The following is a 19,795-nucleotide window of genomic DNA, read 5'->3' on the forward strand; positions in this document are numbered from 1 at the left end:
GGATGGGAGCTGTGTGTTTATTGAACGCCATGCGGGGTCAAGTGGGGGAGAACCCAAAGACAAGGCAACAAAAAGCAAGAAGCGGCAAGCTGATGTATGTAGACATTAAGCTTAATGGCCAAACAACTCGTGCAATGGTGGACACGGGCGCTACCCACAATTTCATTGCCGATCGAGAAGCAAAGCGACTTGGGTTAATCTTGGAGAAGAGCCCAAGTCGAATGAAGGCGGTGAACTCGGAGGCCAGGCGAATCTCCGGGTTGGCGAAGGGAGTTCCCATTAAGATCGGAACATGGAGCGGGAACACCAACATGATGGTGGTGCCATTGGACGACTTCCAAGTGACTCTTGGAATGGAGTTCATGCACGTGGCGAAGTTGGTGCCCATGTCGTTCCTAAACTCCCTGTGTATGATGGGAGGTGACGACCCCTGCGTGGTTCCTGTCTCTCGGAGAGGAACCAAGGAGCCCCAACACATATCGACATTACAATTGAATAAAGGGGTGCGAAAAGGTGAATTAATATTCGTGGCTGCTATGAAGCTAGAGCCACTCAACGAGAAGGCCATTCAAGAACCTGCTGTGGTGGCGAACGTCTTGAAAGAGTTCAATGACGTTATGCCACCCGAGTTGCCGAAGACTCTTCCACCACGCAGAGGCGTGGATCACAACATCGAGCTGGAGCCAGGAGTGAAACCTCCAGCGAGACCACCCTATCGCATGTCCCCGCCAGAGTTGGCAGAACTCAGAAAGTAGTTAGGTGAACTGCTAAGCGGTGGTCTCATATGCAGCTCTAAAGCACCTTTCGGAGCTCCAGTTCTCTTCCAGAAGAAACAAGATGGGAGCCTCCGACTATGCGTCAATTACCGAGCCCTTAACAAAGTGACAGTGAAGAACAAGTATCCCATCCCGCTCATCGCGGACTTGTTCGACTAGTTGGGCAAAGCTAAGTATTTCTCGAAACTCGACCTTCGGTCGGGGTATTGGCAGGTGCGCATTGCTGAAAGCGACGAAGCGAAGACTACATGCGTGACTAGGTATGGAGCGCTTGAGTTCTTGGTGATGCCTTTCGGCTTAACCAATGCTCCGACTACGTTCTGCACTCTCATGAACCAACTATTCAAGGAGTATTTGGACAAGTTCGTGATCGTCTACTTAGACGATATCGTCGTATACAGCCAAACGCTCGAGGAGAATGTTCAACACCTTCGGACAATTTTCAAGGTTCTCAGGGAGAACACTTTGTTCGTAAATAGGGAGAAATGCTACTTCGCCCAAATGGAGATCTTATTCTTGGGGCATCGAATCGGTGATGGTTTCATTCGCATGAACAAATCAAAAGTGCAAGCAGTTGCGGAATGGCGAACTCCAAAGAAGGTGCTAGAGTTGAGATCCTTCCTTGGTTTCGTCAAATACTATCGACGCTTCATAGCGGGGTACTCGAAGCGTGCAACTCCACTGACGGAGTTACTAAAGAAGGAGCAGCCTTGGAAGTGGTCGGACAAATGTGAAAGAGCATTCCAAGATCTGAAGGCTGCTGTTATGGAAGAACCAGTGCTTAAATTATCAGACTATGGGGAGCCTTTTGAAGTCCATACAGATGCTTCGGACTTCGCTATTAGGGGAGTACTCATGCAGGAAGGTCATATGGTGGCCTACGAGAGCCGTAAGCTCAACGAGATCGAGCGGCGGTATCCAGTGCATGAGAAGGAGATGATAGTGGGATCCACTGTCTACAAGTTTGGCGACACTACCTTCTCGGATCGCGATTTGTGCTGAGGACAGATAACATCGTTCTGAGTTATTTCCAAACACAGAAGAAACTTTCCCCAAAACAAGCACGATGGCAGGACTTCTTGGCTGAATTTGATATGGCAATAGAGTATAAGCTTGGGAAGGCAAATGTCGTGGTCGATGCATTGAGTCGGAAAATGGAGCGCGTGAATGTCGCACAATTGGAGGGCGGAGGCCAAGCAAGTCAAGTGCACTCCAACTTCCTTTCCAGGATCAGGGATGGACTGTATAGTGACCCCCAAGCAGTTATCCTGATGCAGCTCATCAAAGAAGGCAAGGCACGACGATTTTGGGTCCAGGGAGGACTCGTTTACACAAAAGGGAATAAGGTTTATGTTCCTCGAGTGGACAATTTGAGGCGTGAACTCTTAAGAGAGTGTCACAATTCCCTTTGGGCTGGACACCCAAGCATTTGTGGACTTGCAACTGTTCGTTCAACCCTCTAAAGTCCTTGTTTTCCCCCTCTCCCTCTTTTCTCTTGTGCATGCAAGGTGCTCGCTGAATTGCTTGTAAAGCTTCCCCTTTTCGCGAGACGTCGGGACTTGTCCGTCGCTCGTTCTTTCGAACTAATCAACTCTCTTTTACAGGTCCTTCACGACCTGCGAGAGGTTGCAAGTGGGTTGATCTTTGCGGAATATCGCAAGGGCAAAGCACGGCTTAGACAACGCAAGCTAAGTCTGCGTCTTTGTCGCAAGGGTGCCTCGCGACTTAGGCGACACAAGCTAAGTTTGCGTCTTGGCCGCAAGGATGCATCACGCCTTAGGCAATTCCAGCTAAGGTCGTGACAGAATGGTGGTATAATACTACATATCATTCATCTACCAAATGTGCCCCTTATGAAGCACTGTATGGTCGGCCAGCCTCTATGATTCTAAAGTATGTAATTGGCTCGGCCAAGGTAGATCAGGCCGACCAAGAATTAATTGACATGGACAAACTCCTACAACTGTTAAAGGTTAATCTCTCTATCGTTCAAGCCAGAATGAAGTAGCAAGCCGATACACGACGAAGCGAAAGAGAATTTTCAGTAGAAGATTGGGTTTATCTTTGTCTACAGCCATACAAGCAACTCTCTATCAACACTCGAGCCTCCATGAAGCTATCCCCACGTTTTTACGGGCCCTATCAGATCACAGAGTGTATTGGAGTCATGGCGTACAGACTGAAATTGCCTGAGGATGCCAAAATTCACCCTGCCTTCCACGTGTCGTGCTTGAAGCCCAAGTTGGGAGAACACGAGTCACCCCAGATCCAACTGCCCAAAACCACTGAGGATGGAGTTATTCAAGCCCAACCACAAGCCATCATCGACCGCAGGATCGTGATGCGTCGCCGACGTCCCTCTTCTGAAGTACTAGTGCATTGAAATAATTTACTATTTGAAGACGCCACATGAGAATCATATGAGGAGTTGAAGACCTGGTTCCCTGAGTTCATGGAATCCCAGCCTCGAGGACAAGGCTGATTTGAAGAGGACGGGTTCGTTAGGACTCTAGCTAGGAGAGTCCTAATTGAGAAGGGCATTTATGTTAACCTATCTAGCCGACCTCTATTAAAGAGGTGAAGAGGTCGGCTAGGGTTAGGAGTCCTATTATGAATTGTTTTTAGAGAAGCATTAGGAGTTGTAAAGGAATAATAGGAGTCTTGAGTATGAGTCATATTAGGAGTTAGGGTTTAGAAGCCCTTATAAATAGTCATGTATTCATCATCTTTTAACAAGCAATAGATGAATCTTTTCTGCAGCCTTTGAGCAGCAATTTGGAGGAAGGAACCCTTGTAGAGTTCCAAGGAGGCCGATCCCCTAAAGAGATCAACCCCAAGCTTAGAATCTACAAGGGTTCTATCACCCCCCCCCCCCCCTCTTGTCCTTGGCGAATAAGGTTGGCCCTATCCTTTAGGGCCTCCCGGAGTCGAGGATGGAGGAGGGTGGTGGTCCTTTAGAGAAACCCAAAGACTCACCAGATGACACTCTTCTGCAAGAAGTTGCTGTGCTGAAACATCCCAAGACTGTAGTGACTCTTATGTCTAAGGCCGTGGTTGCCCATTTCAAATCTATAAACACCTGTGTCCGTTGTCGACGTAATGTGCCGACTGAGTTGGGGGAGTTTGTGCACCCTGTTAAGGGGAGTAGTTCTGGCTCTCACCCATCTTCTTCTTAATGAAAGTTTTTACTTGGAACTGTACGGGGGCCAAGCGCTGCCCAGTTTGTGATTTTTTGGAATTTTTGCTGGTTTTAGACTCACCTGATTTAATATTACTGCAGGAAATTCATGCTGATGAGGTGCGGTCAAAGGCTGTCATTCGCTCTCTAGGGCAGTGCCAGGACAGTTTTGCTCAGTCAGTGGCTGGGGCATCTAGGGGTATCATTTCGGCTTGGCACACCACTATGGTACAAGTCTAGGTGATATCGTCTCATGCTTAATGTATGTATGCTGCGATTTAGCTTAAAAATAGTTCACCTTGGTTAATTTTGGTCATCTATGCTAATGTTATTTCGATTTTACGTAATGTGTTTTGGAATTCTCTAGCATCTGTGGATTTATCCGATGTCCCATGGTGTCTTATTAGTGATTTCAACTGCTTACTTGATGCTCACGACAAGCAAGGGGGTTTGGTTTTCTCAGTTAATTATGCTATTCGGTGTTTTCGTGACTTTATTTATAATTCGGGTTTGATGGATCTTGGCTTTTCTAGACGGAGGTTTACTTGGTCCAATAATCGGCAGGGTTGGCCAAAGTTTTGGTTAGACTGGATAGGGATTTTTCCAATTCTCGATAGCTTTAGAAGTTTGGTGATTCCTCGATTTCTCATATGACTCGGGTCTATTCGGACCACTATTTAATTCTTTTGCATGTTAAGGATTCCCGCATGAATCCTAAACACTTGTTTCATTTTCAAAACTTTTGGATTGAAAATAAGGTTTTCCATGAGGTTGTTAGGAATAGCTGGTCCTTCTATATTTGCCCTACTATGCTTTTTGCCTCCTTTTCTTATAACCTTAGGAAGCTTAGGTGTGACCTATCTAGGTGGAACTGGACAAGATTTGGAAACCCTAATGCCCAAGTTGATCGGTTGCAACAGGTCATCTCTTCCCTAGAACTAAAAGAAACCTCGTCTTGTCTGTTTGGTGAGAAGACCAGATATTTGATCTCCTTACATAACCACTTTCAAGGTATAATTCTTCTGTTGAACCTTAAATGGTGGGTTCTTTCCAAAACCAAATGGGTATCGATGGCGATCGTAATACTAGGTATTATTACTCTTTGGTCACTGCTCGTGCCCGTAGTAACCACATCTAGTCCATTAAGGTTAATGACTCTGTGTTTGACTAGCCCAAGATTATTATGGCTAGCTTTATGAACTTCTACCAAGATCTTTGGAATGCTCCCTCAGGTATCCCTAGAATTGATATTTCTTGGCCTGTTATCTAGGGCATTGATAGTTCACATCACCATTTTCTGACTAAAGCCTTTGATAGAAATGAGATTTGATAGGTCGTTAGATTGATAGGCTATGGGAAGAGTCATGGTCTTGATGGTCTTACGGTTAAATTTTATAGGGGTTGTTGGGATATTATTTCTGGTGCATTGTGGATTTTCTTTAATCATTTTCATGATACTTCTGTCTTGCATTCTTCTTGGGTTCAAAAACACATTATGTTTATTCCTAAATATGCGAATCCTATTTGTGAAAGATTTTCGGTCAATTTCTCTTTGTAATGTTATTTATTGTATTTTGGCCATGGTACTTACAAATGGGTTTAAAGGTTTTGTGCCAAATCTTATTGCTATGGAGCATTCTGCTTTTCTTACCGAAGCATTCAAGATAATATCCTAGTAGCCTAGGAAGTGGCACATTCCTTCCTTTAAATCTAAAGGAAAGAATCCTTTAATCATTATTAAGGTTGATCTTGAAAAGGCATACGATAGATTGTTTTGGGATGCCATTGTTCCGGCTTTAAAGGTTTTAAATTTTCTTAAAACTTTTATTTCTTGGATTTATAGTTGTATGTCCTTGCCTGAGTATGCTATTCTTATCAATGGGTTCCCTTTACAATCTTTCAAGGGGGCCCGAGGTATTAGGTAAGGTGATTCTCTTTCACCTTACTTGTTTATACTTATGGTTCAATTGTTGTCCCATTTGTGTCACGGACAAAATTATAAACGAAGTGTTTGATGTACTGCTCATATATGTCATTGTCTTTCGGTTTTGATTGGCTTTGGTGGCCGTTTTAGGCTAGTAAACAAATGTTGCTTGACCCTTGTGAGTATTTTGGTTTGTAGTGAACTATTTTTGACCCTTTGTTGTGTGACCGTTTAGAGCTTGTGAAATCTATGTTTATAATTTACATTGGCTATGAAGTATTTGCTAAAATGGTTGCTTGTGGATCTTGAGTGAAACGTTTTTTCTAACCTGTTTTATCTTTTGTAGGTCCTAAGAGACCATAGGAGGTTTCTGGGAGGCTGACCTTTGCGGATGGATACGTAAGGGTGCCGCATGACTTAGGCAAAACTAGCTTAGTTCGTGACATTATGGTATCAGAGCGGGACAAGCACACTTAGAAACACTTGGCATGCAAACGTGGGGGACCTAGCAGGGTTGTGTTGAGGGCAACTAGCACGCGTGATCGTTTGGGGGAAACGGGCATGGAGATATAGGGAAAGGAGTCACTCAAAGGAGCGGGCATGTGAGATTGACATTTAGAGGAATGGCCAACCCTTCGCGCGAGAGGCACAACGAGGATAAGCAAGCTGGGAAGAATGTGTAGCGCACAAAGGTTGGGATGGCTGAGTTCGAGCTACGACTCGACGTTGGCAACTATACTTGACGGTGCTCAAGGCAAGCGGAGCATTTGGTAGAGGATAAGATCATGCAAAGTGAAATAGGTTGCTCAGCGACCGAAAGAGTTGTGCAAAGCTCACAGAGGTGAGGGGAATTGCTAACTTGAAGAATTCGATACTCATGTAAGGGCTTGTATGCAGACGAGAGAATGTTCGTGGCCATCCTAAGGTGACTGAAACTCGCTATTGTGGAGCATTAAAACTTTCTCTTCGGCATGAGAAGGATACTTCTGTAAGAGGTTGATGTAGCGAGTTCAACATGTTGCTAGGCCTTGAGGGGGGTAGTGAGGGCTGTATTGGTGAGGAGTCGCAATCTAGCAAGTGCGTTTGCAGGGGTAGAATAATGCATAGTTTGTTTAGCAAGGCGGAGTAGTCCAAGGGATGATGGTCTCCAAAACTTCTAGAGGGAAGGATCCGAAGAAAGAAGTTACTCCAACGAGACAGATATCTAGGAGGGATAAGTCCCGGTTCTCTAAAGGGAGAATCATATGCAACGGACTACACATGTTGAAGAGTACCTCAAGACAACAACTCTATAAAGCTTAACGAACCGAGCGAGCGATGAGGAGTCGTCGTATGAGGTAATGCATTGGTGGATGCATTGCGAGATCAAGTGAGGGAGCGACCTAAAGTGACATAAATGAAGGCACACTTGGAGGCGATATAGAGATCAAACTCAACGAAGGGCTGACCCGTAGAATGGTTGGCGCGAGGACCACCATCAACTCAATGCAAATCAAGGAGTAAAGCAACTTGGATGTAACTTGGTGAAGTACCTAAGCCGCATGAAGGGAGTCAACATAAAAGATGGAACATGGAGCAGAGGCACGAAGCTTTCTTTAGACAAACGTCAAGGACATGAACTCTTGCAGAGGTAAGAGCGGGATCTTGTCGTTCCATGGGTCCCTCATTTTAATGGAGTAGACTTATCTTGCATGGTGTCAAAGACAAAGGGAGCTTCAAGGCACATGCACCTTATCTCAAAGAAGCATTTGACGGAGGAACTAAGGCGACTCAACTTGCGGAGGCGAAGTTGGGGTCAGAAGGCCTTTGGCATGGAGCAAGAGGACACGGAGGTGGGTACTCTTGAAGAATACGCTACAGTGTTGTCATTCGAGTTGCAATGAAGGAAGCGGTGCATAGTGGAGATTGTGTTGATCGGAGTAGAGGCTCAAGATCCAGATAATGATGCACTAATTTCAGCAAAGTTGGTGGACTTTAGAGTTGCTAGGTGACGAACTGTCCTAGAGCTGTGCTTCATTCGAGTGTGACCCGAGAGCGAGTGGACGAAAGTCGATTGCCAAAGGAGCGAACATAATCGAAAGTGGAAGAGCCTTTACGATGTGCTGGCAGAGGCCATACATAGAGGGATCGCAATCCAAGTTCATCCCACAATGATTAGAATGCAATGAAGATGTCACCAAGAGGCGACATGATGTAGCGGATCGTGGTGGAACAGTTCGTGGCAATGTGATACACACGAAACTAGTCCCGCGAGGGACTAGATCATACAGAGGTATGATCGGGAGATATTGGGAGCTCCACTTCGGTGAACAACATGACAACAAGAAAGGCTATGGATTCAAGGAGTGAATGTCATGGTACTGCAGAGGTGGGTCTTCCATGTGTGCACTGGATTTTGTATCGGATGAAAGATTTGGTCATCAGCATATTGTCACGACCTTAGCTGGAATTGCCTAAGGCGTGAGGCACCCTTGTGGCCAAAGACTCGAACTTAGCTTGCGTTGCCTAAGTCACGAGTCGCCCGTGTGGCAAAGACGCGAACTTAGCTTGCGTTGCCTAAGTCGCGCTTCGCCCTTACGATCTTGCTCCGCAAGGATCAGCCACTTTGTAACCTCTCGCAGGTCCCGAAGGACCTGTAAAAGAGAAAGAAATTTAGATCGAAAGAACGAGCAACGGACAAGTCCCGAAGTCTCGCGAAAAGGGAAGCTTTACAAGCAAATCGTCAAACACCTTGTGTGCACAAGAGAAAAGAGGGAGAGGGAGAAAAACAAGGCTTTCAAGGATGAACGAACAGCTGCAAGCCCACAAACAGTCGCTCACCTGGTCCCGGGCGCAAAACCAAGTTCCCGTAAAGGTCACGTGCGAACTTGCGAAAGAGTGTTCAACGCCCGGTATATAACCGAAGCCCCATCCAGCCATGTGCCACCCGGGGGGTTCCTGGGTGCTGAGATGGCTGACATTTTGGTGAGCGGAGGCAGCACTCCGCTCACCTCTCGCGGCACGGGAAAACAGAGCCGTTTTGGGCTGTTTTGGGGCTGGTTTGCTCGGTTCGGTGAGCGATCGCTTTGCAACGCTGCAGTTTGTTCGAACTTACATATTTACAAGCAAAATGACCCAAAACCATGAGAAAACATGCTGTCAAGCAGCTGTACATTCGGGTGTGAGCGACGAACGGTTCGTTGAACAGAGTTGTTGCGGGTGCGCGACGACCGTTCGTGACATTCTCCCCCACTTAAACTGTCGACGCCCTCGTCGACGTTTGTTGGTAGTTGTTGATGACTTCTTCTTCATGTCGCAGGGCGTCTTCAGGCTCCCAACTGGCTTCAGTTCGGGGAAGCTTTCGCCACTTCACCAAGTACTCTATCTGCTCCGCTCCGTTGGGTAGCTTTATCTTATGATCCGCCAGAATGGTTTCCACTCGCTTCTCGTAGGAGGCTGTGATGGGAGGTAACCGAGTTGGAACATTTCGAGAAGCATCTTGCGGATCCGGATGGTAGGCCTTTAGGTTGCTGGCGTGAAGAACGTTGTGAATTTTGAACCACGCCGGCAGCTGCAACTTGTAAGAAACATTGCCTACCCTGCTAATAATTGGGAAGGGCCCTTCATACTTACGCACCAATCCTTTGTGAACTCTGTTCCTGAAGAATTAGAGTGATGCCGGTTGGAGCTTTACCAACACCAAATCGCCAACTTTGAACTCTTGCGGTCGCCTTCCCAAGTCAGCCCACTTCTTCATCCTCTTTGTCGCCTTCTCCAAGTAAGCCCGCGCAATATCTGCATTTCGATGCCACTCCTTGGCGAAATGATAGGCTGAAGGACTACTTCCAGTATACCCAACTGCCATCGTGTGCGGAGTCGACGATTGTTGTCCTGTGATAATTTCGAAGGGGCTCTTGTTGGACGTAGAGCTCCGCTGCAGGTTGTAGGAGAATTGGGCAATGTCCAACAGCTTCACCCAATCTCGTTGATTGGCACTCACGTAGTGCCGGAGATATTGCTCCAAGAGCGAATTTATTCTTTCAGTCTGGCCATCCGTCTAGGGGTGGAGGCTTGTAGAGAAGTATAACTTTGACCCCAACAATTTGAACAGCTCAGTCCAGAATCGTCCCAGGAACCGAGCGTCTCGATCACTAATGATGTTGTGCGGGACTCCCCAATACTTCACTACATCCTTCATCATCAGTCTGGCCGCCTCTTCTGTTGAACAGTGTAGGGGAGCAGCAATGAAAGTTGTATACTTTGAAAACTGATCGACCACCACGAGTATCGATCCAAGTCCCCCTACAGGTGGCAAGCTTGATATGAAGTCTAAGGAAATGCTCTCCCATGGCCTTTCTAGTACGGGCAACGGCTCCAAAAGTCCCACCGGCTTCCGCTGCTCCGCCTTATCTTGTTGGCAAGTAAGGCATGTTCGAACATACTCCTCCACATCAATCCCCATCTTTGGCCAGTAGAAGGCCCTCTCCACGAGAGCCAACGTTCTGTGAATGCCGGGGTATCCAGCCCAAAGGGAATCGTGACACTCTTTTAAGAGTTCACGTCTTAAATTGTCCACTCGGGGAACATAAACCCTATTCCCTTTTGTGTAAACAAGTCCCTCCTGGACCCAAAATCGTCGTGTCTTGCCTTCTTTGATGAGCTGCATCAGGATAACTGCCTGGGGATCACTATACAGTCCATCTCTGATTCGGGAAAGGAAGTTGGAGTGTAACTGACTTGCTTGGCCTCTGCCCTCCAGTTGTGCAGCATTCACGCATTCCACTTTCCGACTCAGCGCATCGGCCACGACATTTGCCTTCCTGGGCTTGTATTCCATTGTCATATCAAATTTAGCCAGAAAGTCCTGCCACCGTGCTTGCTTTGGGGAGAGCTTCTTCTGAGTTTGGAAATAACTCAGGGCGATGTTGTCTGTCCTCAGCACAAATCGCGACCCGAGAAGGTAGTGTCGCCAAACTCGTAGACAGTGGATCACTGCTGTCATCTCCTTCTCATGCACTGGATACCGCCTCTCGGTCTCGCTGAGTTTGCGGCTCTCGTAGGCCACCGGATGACCTTCCTGCATGAGTACTCCTCCGATAGCGAAGTCCGAAGCATCTGTGTGGACTTCAAAGGGCTCTCCATAGTTTGGCAATTTGAGCACTGGTTCTTCTAGGACAGCAACTTTCAGGTCTTGGAATGCTATCTCACATTTGTCTGACCACTTCCAAGGCTGCTTCTTCTTCAGCAACTCCGTTAGTGGGGTTGCCCGCTTCGAATACCCAGCAATGAAGTGTCGATAGTAGTTGACGAAACCAAGGAAGGATCTTAACTCTGGCACCTTCTTTGGAGTTCGCCATTCCGCAACTGCTTGCACCTTCGACTTGTCCATCCGAATGGAGCCATCACCGATTCGATGCCCCAAGAATAGGATCTCAGTTTGAGCAAAGTAGCATTTCTCCCTTTTTACGAACAACGTGTTCTCCCTGAGAACCTTGAAAATCGTCCGAAGGTGCTTGACATGCTCCTCGAGCGTTTGGCTGTAGACGACGATATCGTCCAAGTAGACGACCACGAACTTATCCAAATACTCCTTGAATAGCTGGTTCATGAGAGTACAGAACGTGGCCGGAGCGTTGGTTAAGCCAAAAGGCATCACCAAGAACTCAAACGCTCCATATCTGGTCACACAAGTAGTCTTTGCTTCGTCGCCTTCAGCAATGCGCACTTGCCAATATCCCGACCGAGGGTCGAGTTTTGAGAAATACTTCGCCTTGCCCAATTGATCGAACAAGTCAGTAATGAGCGGGATGGGATACTTGTTCTTCACTGTTACTTTGTTGAGGGCTCGGTAGTCGACGCATAATCGGAGGCTCCCATCTTGTTTCTTCTGGAAGAGAACTGGAGCTCCGAAAGGTGCTTTTGAGCTGCAGATGAGACCACCGCTTAGCAGTTCACCTAACTGCTTTCTGAGTTCTGCCAACTCTGGCGGGGGCATGCGGTAGGGTGGTCTCGCTAGAGGCTTCACTCCTGGCTCCAGCTCGATACTGTGATCCACGCCTCTGCGTGGTGGAAGAGTCTTCGGCAACTTGGGTGGCATAAGGTCTTTAAACTCCTTCAGGACGTTCGCCACCACAGCAGGTTCTTGAATGGCCTCTTCGTTGAGTGGCTCTAGCTTCATAGCAGCCACGAACGTCAATTCGCCCTTTCGCACCCCTTTCTTCAATTGTAATGCCGAAATATGTTGGGGCTCCTTGGTTCCTCTCCGAGAGACGGGAACCACGCAAGGGTCATCGCCTCCCATCATACATAGGGAGTTCAAGAACGGCATCGGCACCAACTTCGCCGCGTGCATAAACTCCATTCCAAGAATCACTTGGAAGTCGTCCAGTGGCACGGCCATCATGTTGGTGTTTCCGCTCCAAGTCCCGATTTTGATAGGAACACCCTTCGCCAACCCGAAGATTCGCCTGGCCTCCGAGTTCACCGCTTTCATTCGGCTTGGGCTCTTCTCCAAGGTCAACCCAAGTCGCTGTGCTTCGCGATCGGCTTGGCCATTTAGCTTGATGTCCACATACATCAGTTCGCTACTTCCTGCTTTTTGTGCCTTCGTCTTCATGTTCTCCCCCACTTGACCCCGCATAGCGTTTAGCAAACGCATTGCTCCCATTCGGGGTCCTTGCGACTCCTCATCGTCGCTGCTGGATTCAGAACTGCTTGAGCTAAGGGCGACAGCTTTGCCCTTGTCCGATCGGGGAGGGTGGATGGAAGTCGTCAATGCATTGAGTGCCTGTTTTTGTGGGCACTCCCTTACCATGTGCGGTCCTCCGCACAAGAAGCATCCTCCAGGTTCGGCCCTTTGTGGGAGCTCTTCTTCTTCTGTTCGCCCCCGAGCTCCTTCCCTCGAGAATGTTTTGGAGGGCGATTGCCTGAAGACTGTTTCCTTCTCGCTGGGTCTTCAGAGGAAACAAAGTCGGTAAGCCTTTCTGCAGCTGCAATTGCCCCGACTACATCGGTAACATTCCTTCGATTCAACTCCTGTTGAGCCCATGGTTTCAAACCATCAAGGAAGCTGAACAACTTGTCTTTCTCGGACATGTCCTGTATGTCCAGCATTAGTGCAGAAAATTGCTTCACATAGTCTCGGATGGTGGTACTTTGGCGGAGTTGTCTCAACTTCCTTCTTGCGACGAACTCTGTGTTCTCCGGTAGGAACTGAGTTCTCAACTCCCGCTTCAAGTCTTCCCATGTGTCGACTCGACACCGACCTTGTTGGATTTCCTCCCAACGAGTTCGCCACCAAAGTTTCGCATCTCCATTCAGATACATTGTTGCTATAGAAACTTTGGTATCTTCATAATCGGGCCTCGTAGCTCGGAAGTATTGCTCCATGTCGAACAGAAAGTTCTCGAGCTCCTTGGCATCTCTGGCCCCTCCATATCCATGGGGTTCAGGTGCCCTCAAATTTTGTGGCGGTGCCGCGCGAGTGTTGCCTCCTCCCGCATTTAGCGTTCTTGTAAGCATGGCCACCTTTGCGGTGAGTTCCGCCACATCTTGTAAGTGCTGCACGGAGTCCTTGGTGTCATCAGACAGTCGGTCGACTAGGGCCTCGACCTTGTCGATCCTGGACTCCGCTTCCTCTTGCGAGCTCTCTACCCCAACAAGTCTTTGTTGGCCATGGTAGAGTTCCTCCATGCTCGCTTCCAGAACATCCAGGCGGGTTTCCGCCGTCGTGAGTCTCTCCTTATGACTCTTTTTCCCAGTTAGCGCACCAGATTGCGCTTCCTCCGCTCGCGGTGAGTTGCCAACTTCTCGCTCATCCTGTTCGCTGCCGCGATCCTCGTGAGCAGCTCCAACAGCATGAGAGCGAGTGTGCACATGCAGCCCACCTGCGGCTGCTTGGGGCAAGGGTCCGGCTTGCCCCGTCTTGCTTGATTCGCCACGATGCTTTGCCATGGCGAAGTTGCGAAGTTCGTTCGCTATTCGATCGAAGAGCTTGCCCACTCTGATACCACAATGTCACGACCTTAGCTGGAATTGCCTAAGGCGTGAGGCACCCTTGCGGCCAAAGACTCGAACTTAGCTTGCGTTGCCTAAGTCGCGAGTCGCCCGTGTGGCAAAGACGCGAACTTAGCTTGCGTTGCCTAAGTCGCGCTTCGCCCTTGCGATCTTGCTCCGCAAGGATCAGCCACTTTGTAACCTCTCGCAGGTCCCGAAGGACCTGTAAAAGAGAAAGAAAGTTAGATCGAAAGAACAAGCAACGGACAAGTCCCGAAGTCTCGCGAAAAGGGAAGCTTTACAAGCAAATCATCGAACACCTTGTGTGCACAAGAGAAAAGAGGGAGAGGGAGAAAAACAAGGCTTTCAAGGATAAACGAACAGCTGCAAGCCCACAAACAGCCACTCACCTGGTCCCGGGCGCAAAACCAAGTTCCCGTAAAGGTCACGTGCGAACTTGCGAAAGAGTGTTCAACGCCCGGTATATAACCGAAACCCCATCCAGCCATGTGCCACTCGGGGGGTTCCTGGGTGCTGAGATGGCTGACATTTTGGTGAGCGGAGGCAGCACTCCGCTCACCTCCCGCGGCACGCGAAAACGGAGCCGTTTTGGGGCTGGTTTGCTCGGTTCGGTGAGCGATCGCTTTGCAACGCTGCAGCTTGTTCGAACTTACATATTTATAAGCAAAATGACCCAAAACCATGAGAAAACATGCTGTCAAGCAGCTGTACATTCGGGTGTGAGCGACGAACGGTTCGTTGAATGGAGTTGTTGCGGGTGCGCGACGACCGTTCGTGACAATATGGGGGTTGTGTATCATCGAGGGAGAATTTCGAATGCAAGTACCAGTGAGTCCCATGGGGAGACTTGATCATGTAGAAGTATGATCGAAGCAGTTGAAGAGTTGGATTACTCCAGAGCTCATATTCGCTTAAGAGAGCCTGACAAGTCAGGGGACAAGGTCGAGTAAGTGAACGTTGCTACCAAGGAAGCTAAGGAGAACAGAATCAGCGCGAGTCCTGTAACATGATGGTGAAGGCTATGCATGAGAGTTGCAGTTTGTCTTTCTATCGACCAAGGGGAACTGCTCGGAAAACAAAGAGGTGTTAAAGTAGGCGGTCAAAAGGAGCGATGAAGTGACGATGAGTCCAGAGGGACTTAGCTACCTAAAACTAAGCATCGGTTAGAATAGAGATAGACTCGGAGGAGTGCCACAATGCCGCAAAGGCGGATCTACTGATCGCGAAGAAAGAGACGCAGATGCGAGGTGACAGATAGTAGGGCCATAGGCATGACAGCGCCATGGCACTACAGAGGTGGGACTTCCGTGGAATCATCGATCCCTTGCTCTCATGGAGGGAGAGCGCTTAGTCATGAAAGGGGCTGAGGAGGTAGAGAATGCAAAAGCAAACTCTAAGTATTGAGACAAGGCTGAAGGGCAGAGGCCAAGGAACTTCGTAAGACCGGTGTCAACGAGCTTCTCATCAAGATAGCCAAAAGTTGAGGACTTCGAATCGATGCAAGAGTGCTCGACCAAGGAACGAAGTAGACAGTATGTGGTGCTGTACCTTTGCTACTAAAACGAATAGGCGGCAGAGATGATAGAGAAGATGGTACAATCCCAAAGGAGGCCAAAACTATTAGATACTTGCTCTAAGTTGGGGTGAAAACTTCTTACATTCTAGAAGTTCGATGGCATTGAGAAGGTGAATCACAATAGCTAACTTAACGCAAGGAGTGCAAATACTTCAAGTGCTTTGGAAGTGCGAGCAAAGCGGGTGAAGGCTAATAACCAGCTCGATGCATGGAGTACAACCCTCGAGGAGGCAAGCGAAGTCAAGTAACCTTTGTCTTCTGAACTCTTAAGAGAATAGGCAAAACCGAGTACCCCAATTCTCTTATCTATCCGGCAAAGGAGCTATGCATAGCTTCAAAGACCCTTTGAAGAAACCTAAGAGAAGACAATAGTTGTCAAATCCTCATCAATGATGATCGGTGCTGCTGAGAGTTAATTGTCCGCTTCATTTCCAAACAGAATGTCAATTGAAAGCAGAAGTGACGTGACCCTACTTGGAAATGACAACTAAGTGGAAGAAGAATCAATAGACAAATTTTGCAGAGGAAGGACTCAAAAACTTTAAAGTCTGCGAGGCGATGCTCGTTAAAGCTCTAACACGCATCCATCCAGTTCAAGCGGCATGAGGCATTTAAAAGACTAGTGCATACTAAGGATGATCTTTTCCTTCATCTGAGGGATCCGTAGGAACTAACAGGGATCAACACAACTCAGCCGACCCTAAACCAGAGTCAAAGTCATTGGCGAGTTGAAGTAGTATAGTAGATCAAAGTTTGACTACTCAACAACAGCGGTGGAGTGCAATTGGGAGCCAAGAGGCACATTGCAGTTGGAGCAGAAGATTCAAGGCTCAGCAAAGGCGAGGAGATGTAGCGTCTGCAAAGGCTTTAACGAGGACGTCGAAGGAATAAGTGGGGGAAAATGTCACAGATAAAATTGTAAACGAGGTGTTTGATGTAATGCTCATGTATATCCATGTCTTTCGGTTTTGTTCATGATTTGCACAGCATGTAAAAGGCTAACAGTAGGCTTAACAACCCTATTTTGGTTGGCTTTAGTGGCCGTTTTAGGCTAGTAAACAAAGGTTGTGTCATGTGGGCACTTGTGGGCATTTCGGTTTGTAGTGGACCATTTTGGACCTTTTGTTATGCGATTGTTCAGAGCTTGTGAAGTCTATGTTTGTAATTTACATTGGCTATGAAGTGTTTACTGAAATAGTTGCTTGTAGATCCTGAGTGAAATATTTTCTTAAACCCGTTTTCTCTTTTGTAGGTCCTAAGGGACCATAGGAGATTTCGGGGTGCTGCACGACTTAGGCAAAATTAGCTAAGTTCGTGACATCTGTTAAATAGTGTTACTCGGGAAGGGAGGTTCACACCCTTTAATTTTAAACACAAATATAAGCTCACTCATATGATGTATGCGGATGATATTTTGTTTATGTTTTAGAGCTAACAAGAAGTCTTGCAAAACTATTGTCGATATCTTTCGTATGTATGAGATCCTCACTAACCAACGAATGAATCTGGTTAAATCTGAAATTTTCTTCCCTTGTGATAACAACCAATCTATTAAAGCCTCTATATGATTTCTTTGTGTCGTTTACCGGTTTATGCTTTTGATAACCATTTGCATGAAATTCAATAGAAGTTAAGCTCTTGGCAAGCAAATTTTTTATCGCAAGCTGGTCGCATTACTTATATTAAATCGGTTTTGATGGCCTCCCCTGTCCATATGTTGTTTGTTTCTTAGATGCCGGTTCATTTTCTGAAAAATATCAATAGTATGGTTCGGAACTTCGTATGGCAGAAGAACTCCTCTACCAGGGGTCTTCACCTCCTCTCTTGGGATACCATCACTGCCGTTAAGGATAAGGGTGGTCTTGGAATTCAAAATTTGGTGATTACTTTTACTGCATTGCAAATTAAGAGAATATATAATTATCTAAACAAAACTGACAGTATTTGGTGCAAAGTTGTTTATGCTAAATATGGAGAGGTTTATCCTTGGCAGAAAGGCTCTTTTGTTAATGCTAGTTGGTCTTGGCGTTTGTTTATGCATTCTATGTGGGATTTGCATTCGGCATTTTCATGTTTAATTGGTAATGGTTGTTTGGTTCACACTTTTGACCACAGTTGGCTTTTTGATATGCTGATTTCTTATATACGTACTTATGTAAATATGGACTATGTGCATATGTTCATAAGGCTTCTACCATTTCTACTTTGGTTTCTGATCAGAATTGGGATGTTGTAAACTGGATTTATTTTTCGTATCCCTGTTTGTCGATATGGTTTTAAAAGTGGATTTATCATGTGTCCCCGATGACGATTCTTGGATTTGGACCCTTGACTCAAAGGGCAACCATCAACCAAGGCTACATATGGCTTTCTATCATCTCACTGTGCTGCGGATCATGTACAATCTAATGTGTGGTCTAGTCTTTGGAGAATTCCTGCTGTTCCTCATACTATATTAGTTTGTTGAAAATTACTGCATGGTCGATTAACAACTTCTCATTACATAGCGAATTATGGTATAATGGGAGCTAATTCCTGCTTTATGTGTGGTTTTCATGAAGACAGTTTATCCCACTTGTTTTTTGGATGCTCCTTTTCACACGCTGTCTTTTATATCATTAAACAGAAGCTAGATATCTCCTTCAGATTTTATGATCTGTGGCATACTGGTGCATGGTAAAGGGAAGGTGATGAGTTGGGTAAACAATCTTGTTTAACCCTAAAAGCCATTATTGCATATGCCTTCTGGATGATCTGGAAGGCTCGGAATGGTGTCATTTTCAATGGTAAAACAACAACCTCTTATAGTATTTTCTGTAAGGTGGTGGCTAGCAGTATGCTGTGGCATAGATTCATCTGGAAAAATTTGGATTAGGATTTGCTATGTGGATTTTGTAAATCTGAGATTTTTCAGGCTAGCAGTATGCTGTGGCATAGATTCATCTGGAAAAATTTGATGTCCAGAATCTTAATTCTGAATATATGTGTGGCCCATACTGATTCCACAGACTTAATTAGCCAAGAGAAATCCTGTTTGGCCAAGGGAAACAGATTATGTAATGTGTCGGACGAGAGTATTTTTTATTAGATTGCTCATGTTATTTCCTTGGTAATGATTCATTCTCATAATATTGTAAATTTGAATGATATTAATTTTCTTCATCCAAGAGAAATCCTGTTTGGCCATGGGAAACCAAGCATATCTAAAAATTTTGCTTGACCTCAGTAAGTTCTTTAATGTCTTTATTTTAGTGTAATTTTTTTTATCACTCAGTGACATAGATCTCATCTATCTATGGAAATAACGTTTTCTTGGAAATATATTTTTAGTCGTATGAGACAAGGATTAAATTCTTAATCTAATACAGATACGGATCGACGATCAAGCTATACCAGAGAGGAGTGATGGCAGCAGAGTAAAAACAGTGCTGTAGTGGTAGGAGGAGAAGCAGGACAACGGAAGGAAGAAGAGAAAGAAATAGCAAAGTCTCAATTTAAATTTACGCATAAATTAAATCTGTTTCAGTAGATCGATGTCAACAGTATTGAGCTTAATTGATTATGATGTATTATTGGATACTCCAAGGGGATGATGAGAGTACTTCCTATCAACTTAAGCGTTGCTGATGGATCTTTTACTCCAAGGGTATGACCTTTTGGAACAGAGTAGAGGCTCTTACTCTTTTACACTTGTATGTGATAGATCTTTTAACACTGATGATTGTGCAGGTACCGGCTACTGCTTCTTTGATCAGCAGAAATGTTAATCTAGCTTCTGGTCCTCTGCAGGCAGAATGCCGAGCAATAAGGGATGATTTACCAAAAGCCTCTCAGTTGAAGTTACATGATATCATTGTTAACTCAGACTCACCGAAAGCCATACTTATTTGTAATAGAATTAGATTCATATCTTGGCATTTGTGAAATATCTATAATGATGTTCCCAAACTTGCTGAGGAAGTTATTGTTTTGAGTGTTTCGAGTTTTGAGCATGCAAACAGATTGTCAATCCGTCTAGGATTTTTTGTTCTCCTCCAGCATCGGAGGCGATTCCTGTACTTTTGGTGACATTTGAAGTCCTATCAACTGAGTTGAAGGTTTTTGTTTCAAAAAGAAAGAAAGGAAAAAAAAAAAGAAACTTGAGCAAGTGCTATTTGGAAAGAGTTAAGATCATTTCAATTCTTCCAGGTATTGCAAAAAGATACATATGGAAATGATCCAACAGTGACTGTTGGTTTCAATTGATCATTGTAGCTGCATAATCCATTTCCATCGAGTCCTCACATTTGTTTACCTACTAACTTGCATTTCCTTCAATCTTCTTTTGTTTCTTCTTTGTTGTGGTT

The 19,795-nt window shown here is 46.0% G+C and overlaps 1 protein-coding gene across 3 annotated transcripts in view; it reads left to right on the plus strand.

The window, feature by feature from the left end:
* Positions 1-19,596, plus strand: part of LOC135584209 (pentatricopeptide repeat-containing protein At5g04780, mitochondrial-like) — a 32,250-nt gene extending 12,654 nt beyond the window's left edge. For 2 of the 3 annotated variants that reach the window (XM_065150904.1, XM_065150905.1), the window contains 3 exons: positions 4,057-4,216; positions 18,818-19,095; positions 19,179-19,596. The gene's annotated coding sequence lies outside the window, so the exon portion shown is untranslated. The remainder of the gene's footprint in view (positions 1-4,056; positions 4,217-18,817; positions 19,096-19,178) is intronic. The other variant, XM_065150906.1, reaches the window with a different exon arrangement.
* The last annotated feature ends 199 nt before the right edge of the window (positions 19,597-19,795 follow it).

This window comes from Musa acuminata, chromosome BXJ3-5 (genome assembly GCF_036884655.1).
Source record: "Musa acuminata AAA Group cultivar baxijiao chromosome BXJ3-5, Cavendish_Baxijiao_AAA, whole genome shotgun sequence".
Classification (NCBI taxonomy): Eukaryota; Viridiplantae; Streptophyta; class Magnoliopsida; order Zingiberales; family Musaceae; genus Musa; species Musa acuminata.